We start from the raw sequence: 12,206 nt of genomic DNA on the forward strand, positions 1-12,206 counted from the left end.
ATGCTCCACAATGGGTATAGATCGGGTCACCTCCCTATAGGGCTCTTTAAAGTCATAGAGGAAACACTCCGTCTGTACGGAAGGTATAGGCAGCTTGAACCGGCTTGATGCTCTTCCCATCAGCTTATGGAAACCCCGGACATCCGCTATGGGGGAGAATCCACCGGATCTGGGTTAGGCAATGCGGGATCCGGGATCACATACTCATCCCATTCGAAGCCTTGATTAGGCCTGTTATCAATATTCTGATCCTCATCCGAGGAATCATCCTGTACGTCCGGTAGTGTTGAAGGAATATTCAAAGCAGGTATTGGCGGCTGAGAGAACACCTGAGTTGGCAACACTGGAGAAATCATCAATGGAGTTGTAGGGGCAGTCGTAGTTTGAACTGCTGGGACAGACTCTGCCTGAGTCGTAACTTGAGAGGACCTGTTTTTATAGTCCTGCGGCATACTATGGAGATCCACCAAAAGTGAGGAAGGAACAGACACCATTTCTTGGCCTGCGGATTCTTGACGTTGGTAAGAATGTTGGTAAGTACATTCATGAAGCAACTCGCCCTCAGAATCAGTGTCCTGACTTTTAATCAGCAGCTGAGATGGACTGTGGGCATACCCAAAAGAGTCCTGATCCTCTTTGTCAGTATCTTCCTCTTTTTCTTCTAGTAACATAGCGGGAGGCAAGGGGGTAGCCCTCCTTGGAGGCGTCATGTCCGGAGTTACCCTAATCAAGGAAATAGTTATCCTCACGGTACCGTGGACGACAGAGAAGGTGAAGGTATAACCGTCGTCGACGGAAGAGCCACCGTCGACGGACGGACTGCCGGCGACGAGATGGGCATTGTCGACACAGTCGACGACGAGACCGTCGACAATCCTGTCGTCGTCATGGTCGTAGTCGTTGAAGCACTCGTCGCCGACGCTGTCGTAGTCACCATCGTCGCCGAAATTCTCGTTGCCGCTACCGTCGTCGAAATTCCCATCGACATCCTCGTCGACGTCACAGTCATCGACGATCCTGTCGACAACGATTGTGCCGTCGATAAGCCAGTCGACGGCACCACGTTAGTCACCTTAGATTTAGACGCCTTCGTCGACGGAGTCTTCTGCTGCGTTGTCGACGACTTGGAGCTTTTCCCAGACTTCTCAGAAGACTGAGAAGACGTTTTTTTTAATGTTGAAGCAGTCTCCACCACTGCTGAAGGTGTAGATGGTCCCTCCCTCTACTTTACACCGTGGTGAGGAGATTTGACAGGACTTTGGCGCTCAGATTCACGGGGGGTCTTTTTTGAGGCCTTAACTGGACGCTCCACAGAAGGTGAAGGGGAACTCCTACCCCTTTTGACTGACCTTCTGGATGATGTAGCTGAAGAAGAGTCCTCACTGTCACATGACACAGTCTCTTTTCTGACTTCAATTTTTGGAGCCAAGTGAGGAGGCGACCCTCGAGGTCCCGGAGGGTCTTTGTAGAGAAGGTGCGGCAGATCTTGCAGTTCGCAGCCTTATGATCAGGATACAGGCAATATATACAGTCCTTATACCCGTCCTCCACATATAACCTTTTCTTGCCACAGGTGGAACATGACTTGAAAAAGGGCCTTCTTCTCTTTGTCAGACATTTCAGAAGAAACTCTAAACAATCCTGAAGAAAAAAGTTGAAGAAAATCTCTCAGAAGAGTAGAAAATGAGCAGAGCTCAAAGGAGACTCCCTAAGCACAACGTGCGGTAGAAAATCTGAGGCTCTGAGGTTCCTTCAGGAGGGTTCTATGGGGTGAGGCTCCTCTGATTGGCTGAGGCTTAGTTTTGGTCTCTTTTACAAAAAGAGGCGGATATGCTACAAAAGGGAATGAGGCCTAGGCCTTTTTCTTTCTCTTTTGTACCTACTGGTATGTTATTTTTGTTTCTGAGACTCCCATTCCGACGACGGGGAATGATACAACTTATGGGAATCTATGAAAGTTCCAATACTGGGGCAACCCTTATTGTTGTTACCCTAAGAAACAAAAAGTTCATCAGATTTTTTTACGACCTTAATGTTATAACCGTAGAGCTTTAAACAGCATTTCTGATCCAAAGAATGCAGCAGGATATGGCTGCGGAAAATATTTGGTAGGTCTTTTTATTTAGATGGAATGATACTGAGACTTGAGGCATGAACCATGGATTGAAAAAGTGCCACTTTGTTTTTGTTAAACTTGAGGCAAGACGGTCTGAAAGAGTGACTCAATTTCACTGATGCATTTTGCTGACATTTGGCACGATTTATATGTTGGCAGTGAGTATATTCTGTTGCAACTGCGATGGAGTATGCTTCCCGGCAACTTGGTCCGCCCGCAAATTTAGAAATGGGTGGACCATAATTTGTAGGAACAAAATATTTCCCTTGGAATTAACGAACAAGTAAACCTCAATCATATATCACAAATATGCAATGTTCTCACAAATGTATGTCAACAGTAGAGAAACCCAACACAATTATAGACTTATAATAAAACATATAAAAATATCAAAAAGATTTTTCATTGGAAACACAGATTATTAAAAACACAAATTCATAAAACACGAGTAATAACTCCCAATAAAAATTACACGTGATATTTAAAAAAAAATCATCATAAAAACATTAATTCGATTGAATGTATTACTGTAGAGTCATGACCACATAGGAAATTCCAGACTCAATAGTTCCTCGAATTTAAAACAACAAGGGCGTTGACGCGTCTCGGTGTGCTATCAATTATTGCACCACCTTAATCTGGAATTTTCCAAGGTAAGTGTCTCTTTTTTTCAGATCTTAGCACAAAGACATGTACATCTCGTATCATGTAATCACATAAATTCTTCACGGCTATTCAGTAAAAACACCTCATCTATGGTGGGAATCAACTTTAAAATTCACTCTGTCAAAAATAACTCGCCCCTCTTCATTCATAAACTTTAATGAAGCAACGGGTAACGAGGCACTGCACCGTGTATAACTTAAAAAAAATCGTGTTCACAGTATTTGCATCAAACCTCTCCATGCGGGGCCTATAGGTGCTTGTGGTGAAAATAGGCAACTTTTTTAAAATACATGTCGTCAGTTGACTTTGTTCATTCAAGAACTGCACCGGATGTCTGTTTAGAGAAGCACTCTGATGTTGAGGTTTTCCGTAACTGGGAACCCAATCGTTTTTATCATTTCGGACGATGTGTATTTTAAAGAATTTGCCTATTTTCACCACAAGCACCTATAGACCCCGCATGGGTTTGATGCAAATACCGTGAACATGAGTTTCCAAGGGAAACATTTTGTTCCTACGTTATAGTCAATTTATTGGCACCCTGTCCCTTGGATAGTAGGGCCACTCCCTCCTTCTTCTTGGACCATAATTTGGCCACAGGGTAGACTACTCTGTCTCAGTTGTGGCCAAACTTCTCAGATGGCCCTTACACTGTCAAGCTTCTCTGACAGCCCAACAGAGTAAGGGTCATTGAAGAATTGGCTATATGTCTGTCCGACCGCCCAATTTGGATGGGCCGACATACAACTGTTTTTTACTGCCCGTCACCACCAGGATGGGGAGGGGGCATTGTCTTTTTTTCTTTCGCAAAAACAAAAGCCCACTTTGTGGTTTTGTTATTGAAAATTGAATTAAATTTAAAAAAAAACACCTTGTGAACTTTGCCATATGGATCTGTCTTTATGATAGGGCTCCACTGAAAAGTTTCAATTCATTCACAGGATAAGCCTTGAAGGCAGCTCCTGTGAATGCTTGAAATGTCGGTCGAGTTAACGGATATTTCCTAATTTCGCGGTTGGGCCTCCACCAGGGAGTCGGAGTAAATTCCTCCATCACCCCTGGCAGAGAACGACTCAACTACCAAATTATAAATTGGGCTCACTAACGTTTGAAATTCTCAATCTGGTTTTCGGAGTGGTCACAGCACTGAATCGGTGCTCACTCACATTATGGATGTCATTTTAAAAATGTTAGACCATAACGAATCCTGCCTCCTAATCCTCCTTGACCTTTCCTCAGCTTTCGACACGGTTAATCACGACAACCTCTTAGCCATTCTGGAAGACAGGATGATCCTTTCAGGTCTGATATTGCAATGGTTCTCATCCTTACTTCACAATAGATCCCAAAGAGTTAAGGTGAATCAATCCCTATCCCAACCTTCTACAGTCTCCATGGGGGTCCCTCACGGGTTTGCCCTTTCTCCCATACTCTTTAATATTTTCCTGGAATTGTTAGCGAATGCTCTAAACTCCATGAACATTCTTTTGCACATGTATGAGGATGACATGCAACTTTACCTGAAAATCACCTCCTCTGAAGACTTCACTTCACTCAACTCCACCCTGCCGAATACCCAAAACTGGCTAACTGAGAGCCACCTCCTGCTCAACACCGCAAACACAGAATTCCTTCTCATAACTCCTCCTAATGACACCCCCAAGATAAACCTCTGGATGAAACACCTTGCTGCCTTCAACAGCTCCCCTCGTATCATTGATTCAGCTAAATCTCTTGGAATCACGCTGGACTCGCACTTGAACATGAGTCATATTAGTAAGATGTGTAAGCGTGCTAACCACCAAATGAGGATTCTTAGAAATTTAAAACCATTCCTTCCTCAAGAGGACTTCAAGCAGGTGGTTTAAGCGCTTGTCCTACCGAGGCTAGACTATGGTAGCGCTACGCTCTGTGGCCTCCCCAAATACACCTTGGCCCCACTCCGGGCTTCCTTGAATAACGCTGCTAGATTGATTACGGGCACAAAAAGAAATGAACACATATCCCCAGCCCCAAGATCTCTAAATTGGTTACCCTACGAAGCAAGAATACAGCTAAAGATTGCTTGTTTGAAGCACAAAGCCCTCCATTTCAAAAAACCTGTCTCAAAAGCTAGAACTATCAGTAGGAGGTAGACCTTTAAAAAGTGCAAATTCTCTCCTATTGAAACCTCAGACCTTTTGCAAAAAAAGAACGTGGCTCAGAGCTTTCTCTGGCTCGGCACCGAATATCTCGAACTCTCTCCCACCGTAAGTCCGCAAAAACCCCCATACGGCTGCCTTCAAACATGAAGTAAAAATAATCCTAATGAACAAGTTCTTGCCTTAAATGGTCATGGATCATCTGCTTTCTCAATGATCCCTGACTACACTCTTTTTGGCCTGACAACTGTAAAGCTAAGGGTTGTCTGTTATACCCTATTAAGTAATGTTTGTTCTCATCCTGGTACATAGTTATTAGTTAATTATGTTATTCTCTGTTACCCCTTTGCAATTTCCCCTTTACGTTGTTCTTCCCTTCCATTATGTGAAGCGCTCTGAAACCCTTCGGGCTCATGTTTACGCTATGCAAAACTTTATAAACAAAAAATAAATAAAATAAAGAAGAGCTGTCTTCTGTGAGAACGTGTGAAGAGACACTTTGTGTATAGGTTAGAATGGGTAATTAATGAGAGCTCCTAGTAGTCTGTTTAGCTCCCAAGTCGGTGGGCTTTCGACAGAGGGGGCAAATATGCACAAACATCCTTTCATGATGTCCTTCACAACTCTAGTCGAGAAGAGGGAAGGATCACTTGGAGCTATGAGATAGCTGGAAATAGCCACCAGATGTGCTGTCAAAGAATAAAGCTGTAATCCTGACTTAGCTGGGTATGGAAGATAAGGCAGGATTTCATGAGGACACACTAATGCCTTGAAAGGAGGCCCCGAAGCAGAACAGTTTTCAATGACAGCAATGTGCCTTTGCAGTGGAGAGTGCATTTTTCAATAATTTTCCTAGTTTGGTGGAATTTTGAGGAAACCATACTTGGGTCTGAAGTAGCTACGTAGTCCGGTGCAGAGAATCCAAGCCATGATGCCGAATTTGGCCCTGGTTTTTTGAGAGGAGATTTCGATGTGTGTTTCTAATGAAAGATCCCAATGATCTGTGTATCAAACATGCCTGGCACACACTGGGTCGATTGGTATAAACCTGCATGGTTCTTTTCGAAAGACCAGGGGAATTGAGGAAAAGTTTAGGCATATACACCTGACCAAGAAATCAAAAGCAATTCCCTGTTTGTCCAGGGACATCCCCACCTGCTTGGGAAGTTTTGTCATTAGATTTCTCTGGCCTCACGAAGAGATCCAGGAGGTGTATCCCACCTTTGAAACACCAAGCACAGCTGTCTTGTATCCAGTTCCCATTTGCGACAACCTACATTGCGTCTTCTTAGGGCATCAGACATTATGTTTTGCAGCCCCAGCGCATGCTCCATTCATGTGATCCTTTATTTTAGAAACCAGTGCCAAAGAAAATGAGCTTCATGTGCAAAGCTTTTGATTTTGTTCCTCCTTGTTTTCTAATACAGTAAAAAGTTGTCATATTGTCTGTCCTTATAAGCACTTTTTGGGGTGTATGAATAACAACAAGAATGCTTTCAGGGCAGACTTGCCTGCTCTGTGCTTAAGAATTTTTAGAGGCAGATTCTGTTCTTAAGGGGTCCAGTGACTGCTTCTGGAAAGATTTCACATATGTGAGCGTCCTAACCTTCTAGTGCAGTAAGTCATTTTTTGGAATCGTGGTTCTACAGAGTGAAGTACTTGGGCTGCATAAATATTTTATTTTGTGTCCCTACCAAATAGGGCTCATTTGATTTCGGAAGTTGTTAGAATTTTTTTATCTAATAGTCCTGAAATGCATTTCCATTGCATCTCCAGCTGTACGTGGAGTGCTTTCATTCTCAAGCTACACTGTGGAATCAAGGGAATGAATGCTATCCCCAACGGTATTTTGTATTTCATTACTGTGTTGTAGGATTTTCCCTGGTTGTCCTGCACATGTTCCAATAGGGATAAGTTACTTACCTGTAATCCTAGTTCTCTTCCAGGGGTATCCTCATAAAAGTCATAAGCATTGAATGTCTACGCACGTGGGCGGGAATATTCTGTGCTTATGACTATTGATGAGGATCCCCTGGACGAAAACTATTTCTCTCTTTTTTTGAGAAGGGTAATATTTTAGAGTATCAATAGAGAAGTGTGCCCCAAGAGGCAGTGTCTCCTGAGGAGTGAGCATCAACTCTCTTTCACAGCGGGTTAGGCTTCATTTTCTTCAGTACTTTTAATGTCAGACCAACTGCTTTTACAGGTTGCTGCAATGAATGGGCTTTGATGATGCAGTGGTCTAGATATGGGAAAAGTTGTGCCCCCTGAAGCCATTGATATGCAGCCACACAAGTCAGATATTTCATAAGTACTCTTGGTCCTGTCTGGAGCCCAAACTGAAGTGCTTTGAATTGGTAGTGACAGCCCTCCACCATGAAGAGCAAACTTTCTTTGCTGTGGGTGCATGGGCAGAAGGGAGTAAGCTTTGTCTAGATCTTTTGATGCTAGGAAATCTTTGCTGTTGATAAGGAAGTGTGATCAACCTGAAATGTCATTTTGAATTTTTTAGTGCTCCTTAGTCCCAGAATGGACATGACTTTCCTGTTGGCTGGACGATGGCACTGTGCAATCTAGCAAGTGACCGGGGTCCAGAGTAGGGTTTGGCCTAGGCCCCTAAAATGACATTGGTTATGGCTTCTTTAGAGAGGGATTGGGGAGGGGCAGTATTGGTTTGCCCCGGCTGGAAGACTTCAGTTAGAACAATAGTTTTGACCTCCAAGGAGAGTAGCTGGAGGTCGAGAACTTTATGCCCCACCACACACACATTACCATCACAAAGGAGGCATTCCCCTCGGCACCAGGGCCTGGGTCACTAAGTTGGTGTCAGGAGCAGTGCCAAGGTCACTGGAGGTTTTCACACCAGGAGTATGGTTGCACAATTTAATCTCCTGCATCATACTCGTCAGATTATTACACAAAACAACAAGAGCAACCCTTATGTACATGCGAACAGGGGTATCAAGTGATCCTTGAAACATGCGTTCACATGGAACTCATTCAAAAGAAAATTATGAATAGCACAGAAACTTCTGTGCCGACTAAAAAAAATATACCAATGTTGATAAAAAACGTTTGGAAAAAGCAATGATAAGAAAACAAGTTACTTACCTGTAACTACGGTTATCCAGTATTGGTATCTTTCATAGATTCACATGCCTGAATCATTCCCCGTCGACGAGGCGGGAGTCCCACGGTAAATAAAAAAGCAGTGCAAAAGCACTTTGTAGTAGTAGTAGGCCCTAGGAATAGGCCTGAGTCCTAAATTATAGTAGCCTATCTACCTCATTATGTAAAAAAGACCAAAGTCTTTGCTCCAACCAATCCGCTCACAGCACCCTCCAGAACCCTCTCTGCAGAGCCAGCTCTCCTCAGATTTTCGTAGCACAAGTGGGAACAAGTATCCCAATCATAGAGAACTGACTCTCCGGGGAGGAGGGTGGGTGCATGTGAATCTATGAAAGATACCAATACTGGATAACTGTAGTTACAGGTAAGTAACTTGTTTTCTTATCCAGTATTGGGGTATCTTTCATAGATTCACATGCCTGAATCAGAATAGCAAGCAGTAAACCTGGCAAAGTCGGTTGCGGATGGTGGGAGACTTATTGTAGTGCACCCCCATGAATGTACTGTTAACAACCAACAATCGGCTAGAGATTGACCTATTAACAAGTCATCTTCCGAACCAACATAGAAATCATGCAATTTCCTACAGTAAAGGAACCTTAGTATCATAGAAACTCAGTATATGATAACATGTCTGTATATTATAAACAACAACTTGAATTATATATACTTATTAAGAAAGAAGCCAATGTTAGAACCTGAATGTATTCCTATGGAAACATGTGGCGTAAAAACGGTTTGGCCCACTGCCGCATCATTCTGATTTGCTGATTGTAGGCAGTAATGTTTTGTAAACGTGTGGACATTCTTCCATGTCGCAGCACGGCAAATGTTTTCAAGCGTCACCCCTGCAAACAAAGCTGCAGATGCTGCCACAGCTCTTGTGGAATGAGATCGAACAGACCTTGTCAAAGGTCAGTTAGCCTGGATTGTGACAGAACTGGATGGCAGAGGCTATCCATCTAGAAAACGTAGCTTTAGTGACCGCTATACCCAATGTAATCTGGCCATAAGTCACAAACAGATGATCTGATTTTCTAAAAGTCTTGGTTCTCTGGAGTAGAAGTTTAAGCATCTTTTGATGTCTAAAGAATGCAATGTTCTGTCCGCTGGGGTTGAAGGATTTGGAAAGAAAACATGCATGTCCTTAATCTTACCGGTTCGTTAGAGTGAAATTGTGTCGGTACCCTAGAAATGAACCCAGGATTCGACCAAAGGGTGACATAGTTCCGAGGAAAATGTAAAAGTGAGGTGTTCCTTATAGTGAAAGCTTAGATTTCACGAACCCTATTTTCCAAAGTAAGAGCCAGTAAATGGGCAACCTTCCAGGTGAGGAATCTGAGAGCTGGTCTATGGATCAGCTCAAATGTACACTGCATTAACCGCACTAGCAATGCAGAGTGCTCACTCTGGGAGGGTGCTCGCACTGGAGAGAAAGGCTCGGAAAAACCCTTTCATAAACTGTCTGACAAGCGCCGAAGAGCAGACAAAAGAACATTTTTTAACATTTCCTAATTCTGGAAAGAGCAGCAAGACGCATTTTGTTTATTGAAGAAAAACTAAGCCCAGACTTGGCTAGAAGAGCAGATAATGGAGAACTTGTTCTGCAGTAACCGTAATTGAGTGAATTGCTATCACCTCACACTAACCGCAAAATTGCTTCCATTTGAGGCGATAAGCCTTGATTGTGCCTCGGGCACGAGAATTGGTCAAAATTTCACAACAGTTCTTTGAAACGTTGATGCCCTTGAATGATATGCTGTGCGTGCAATAGTAATGACTGTGGATCCGGACGAACCACTTGATCTCCGTCCCCTGACAATATCGTAGGCCCAAGCCGCAGCCGAATGGGCTTGTCTATAAACAATAGCAGAAGTTCCGAGAACCAATATTGGCCAACGGGGTGCAATCTGAATCAGATGGTAACCTTGCAGCTTCATCTTGCAGAACACCTTCGGAACCAATGGTATTGGGGGAAAACTCATACGCACAAAACCCTGACCCTTGCATGGACAGGGCATTCCCTCTTGATTCCTGTTAAGGAAACCTGCTGGCATAATATCGGCCGTCCTTGTTCTCTCTGAATCCCGTGGCAGATGAACCCAAACTTGGAAAAAACTGGGTTCACCGGTCCCATTTCCGGCGTCCACTCGTGACAGTCCGACTGAGACATGCTCAGAGCATTGTGGAGAGCCCGGACGTGTTCGGCTCTCAAGACATCTTGTGCAATGCAACTCCTTCACACAATTCCTGAATCTCTTGCGAGAGTATAGCAGATTTAGTTTCTCCTTGTGTATTGATATAAGACATGCGGATGGTGTTTGCGGTCTGTACTGGCACAGACAAACCCTCAATCCTCAAGCGAAATGCTTGGGGGGACAGAACAGCGTTGTGGAGCTCAAGCCTGTTGATCTGCTGTTGTCGTTGTCTTTGAGACTATGTTCCTTGAATTCTGCAAATCCTGCCGATTACCTCCCCATCCTTCCATGGAGGCATCAAGCGTTAAAACAAACCCTGGAATGGTTTGCAGGAACGTGCGACCCTGGGCAATATTTCCTGTCTGCGACCAGCAATGTACAGGATTGATCATGCACGGCGTAACCTTGATGGTATCGTCGAACGAACCCATTGGTTATTGATCTTGAAACTGTAGTTCTATCTGAAAAGGTGTCATTTTGAGCGATGCTAATGGTATGAGATGTATCACTGAAGAGCACATCTTCAGGAACGAAACAAACATTTGAACTGAAACTGACCTTATGAAGTTAACCTTGCCTTTTTTTTTTTTGAAAACACAACTGGTGGTCGTGTGACAAGAATGCTTTGTTGCGGATTGTGTCTAAACCTGCTCCGAGAAAATACATTTACTTGGAGAGGGCCTAACTGCAATATGCTGTCGTTGAGAATCAGCCCCAGAGAAAAAATGAAATGGGTACATCTACTGTGGCAATCCTGATTTCGTGTTCAGAAGGACCTTTAAGCAGCCAATCGTCTAGACAGGGGAACACTTGCATTCCTCAAGATCTCAATGTTGCTGCCACTAGTACCAAGTACTTCGTGAAAGGCTCTTGGTGACGATCTCAGCCCAAACGGGAGCACTACGCACCTATAATGGGCGTCAGCCGCGTGAAAGCGAAAATATTCGTGCTGTTTGGGGTGGACAAGTATGTGGAAATTCGCACCCTCTCCATCCAGAGAAGCCATAAAATATCCTTTGGTTAAATAACATAACTGTTGTGAAAACGAAGGGGGGGGGGGACCCCTGGGCGGAGTAGTATATGGCTGATTGATGAATTCCATGGAATGGCCATTGGTTACTAGGTTTAGAACACATTGGTCCGATATAGTTCCTTGTTGCTTGGAAAACAAAAAACCTGAAACCTTCGGGACCACGCGAGAAAAGGATAAAATGATTGGAACCTTGTGGTGATCATGGCCTCCTGTTAGTGTCTTAGTTTGGATACTTAAATCTCGTTCGTGACGGGAGAAAGTAGACAGAGTATCTACGGAAAGATGCCTGGCTGCAAGGCTGTACTGAGATTGATACTGTTCATCCGTTTGGTTTTGGTATCTTCCTCTTGATGAAAACCCCATTATTACGCTTCTCTGAAAGATCCGCGCCCCTATTAAAGGATGCTTAATGATCGTGCATTATCAGTGCCCGGTTTTATAACTAAGGGGGCTTCATTCAAATGTTTAGCAAACCGACAACTCTTCATCATAGGCCATGCCTAGAAACTTCGCTCAGGGCTGAAGGTAGCGGCTTTAAGCCATTCCTGGCGTGCACCTTCCAACAGAATCTTTCCTGCATCCCGCTTTCGGTCCCCAGGAATGAGGTCATTGAAATTCGCTATGTCCAACCACATTGGACGATCATAGAAACCGATCAAGGATAAAAGATTGTCAGCTCTACTAGAGGCCACTGCCAAAGTAGAGAAATTATTATTATTATTATTTTTTTTTTTTAATAAGGTTCAGACGACATTCTTCTTTGTAAGGTGGTGTGGAGATAGGTATTGCAGGATTTTAGATTGCTAATGAGCAGTCTGTGAAGTTACAGAATCTGGTCGAACGGTGGCCTATCAGATTGGATGGGCTGCTAGTAGGAACACATTATTTCTATTCTATGCGCAGAAAAACTGCTGGAATAGACT

Source organism: Lissotriton helveticus, chromosome 1_1, assembly GCF_964261635.1.
Source record: "Lissotriton helveticus chromosome 1_1, aLisHel1.1, whole genome shotgun sequence".
Classification (NCBI taxonomy): Eukaryota; Metazoa; Chordata; class Amphibia; order Caudata; family Salamandridae; genus Lissotriton; species Lissotriton helveticus.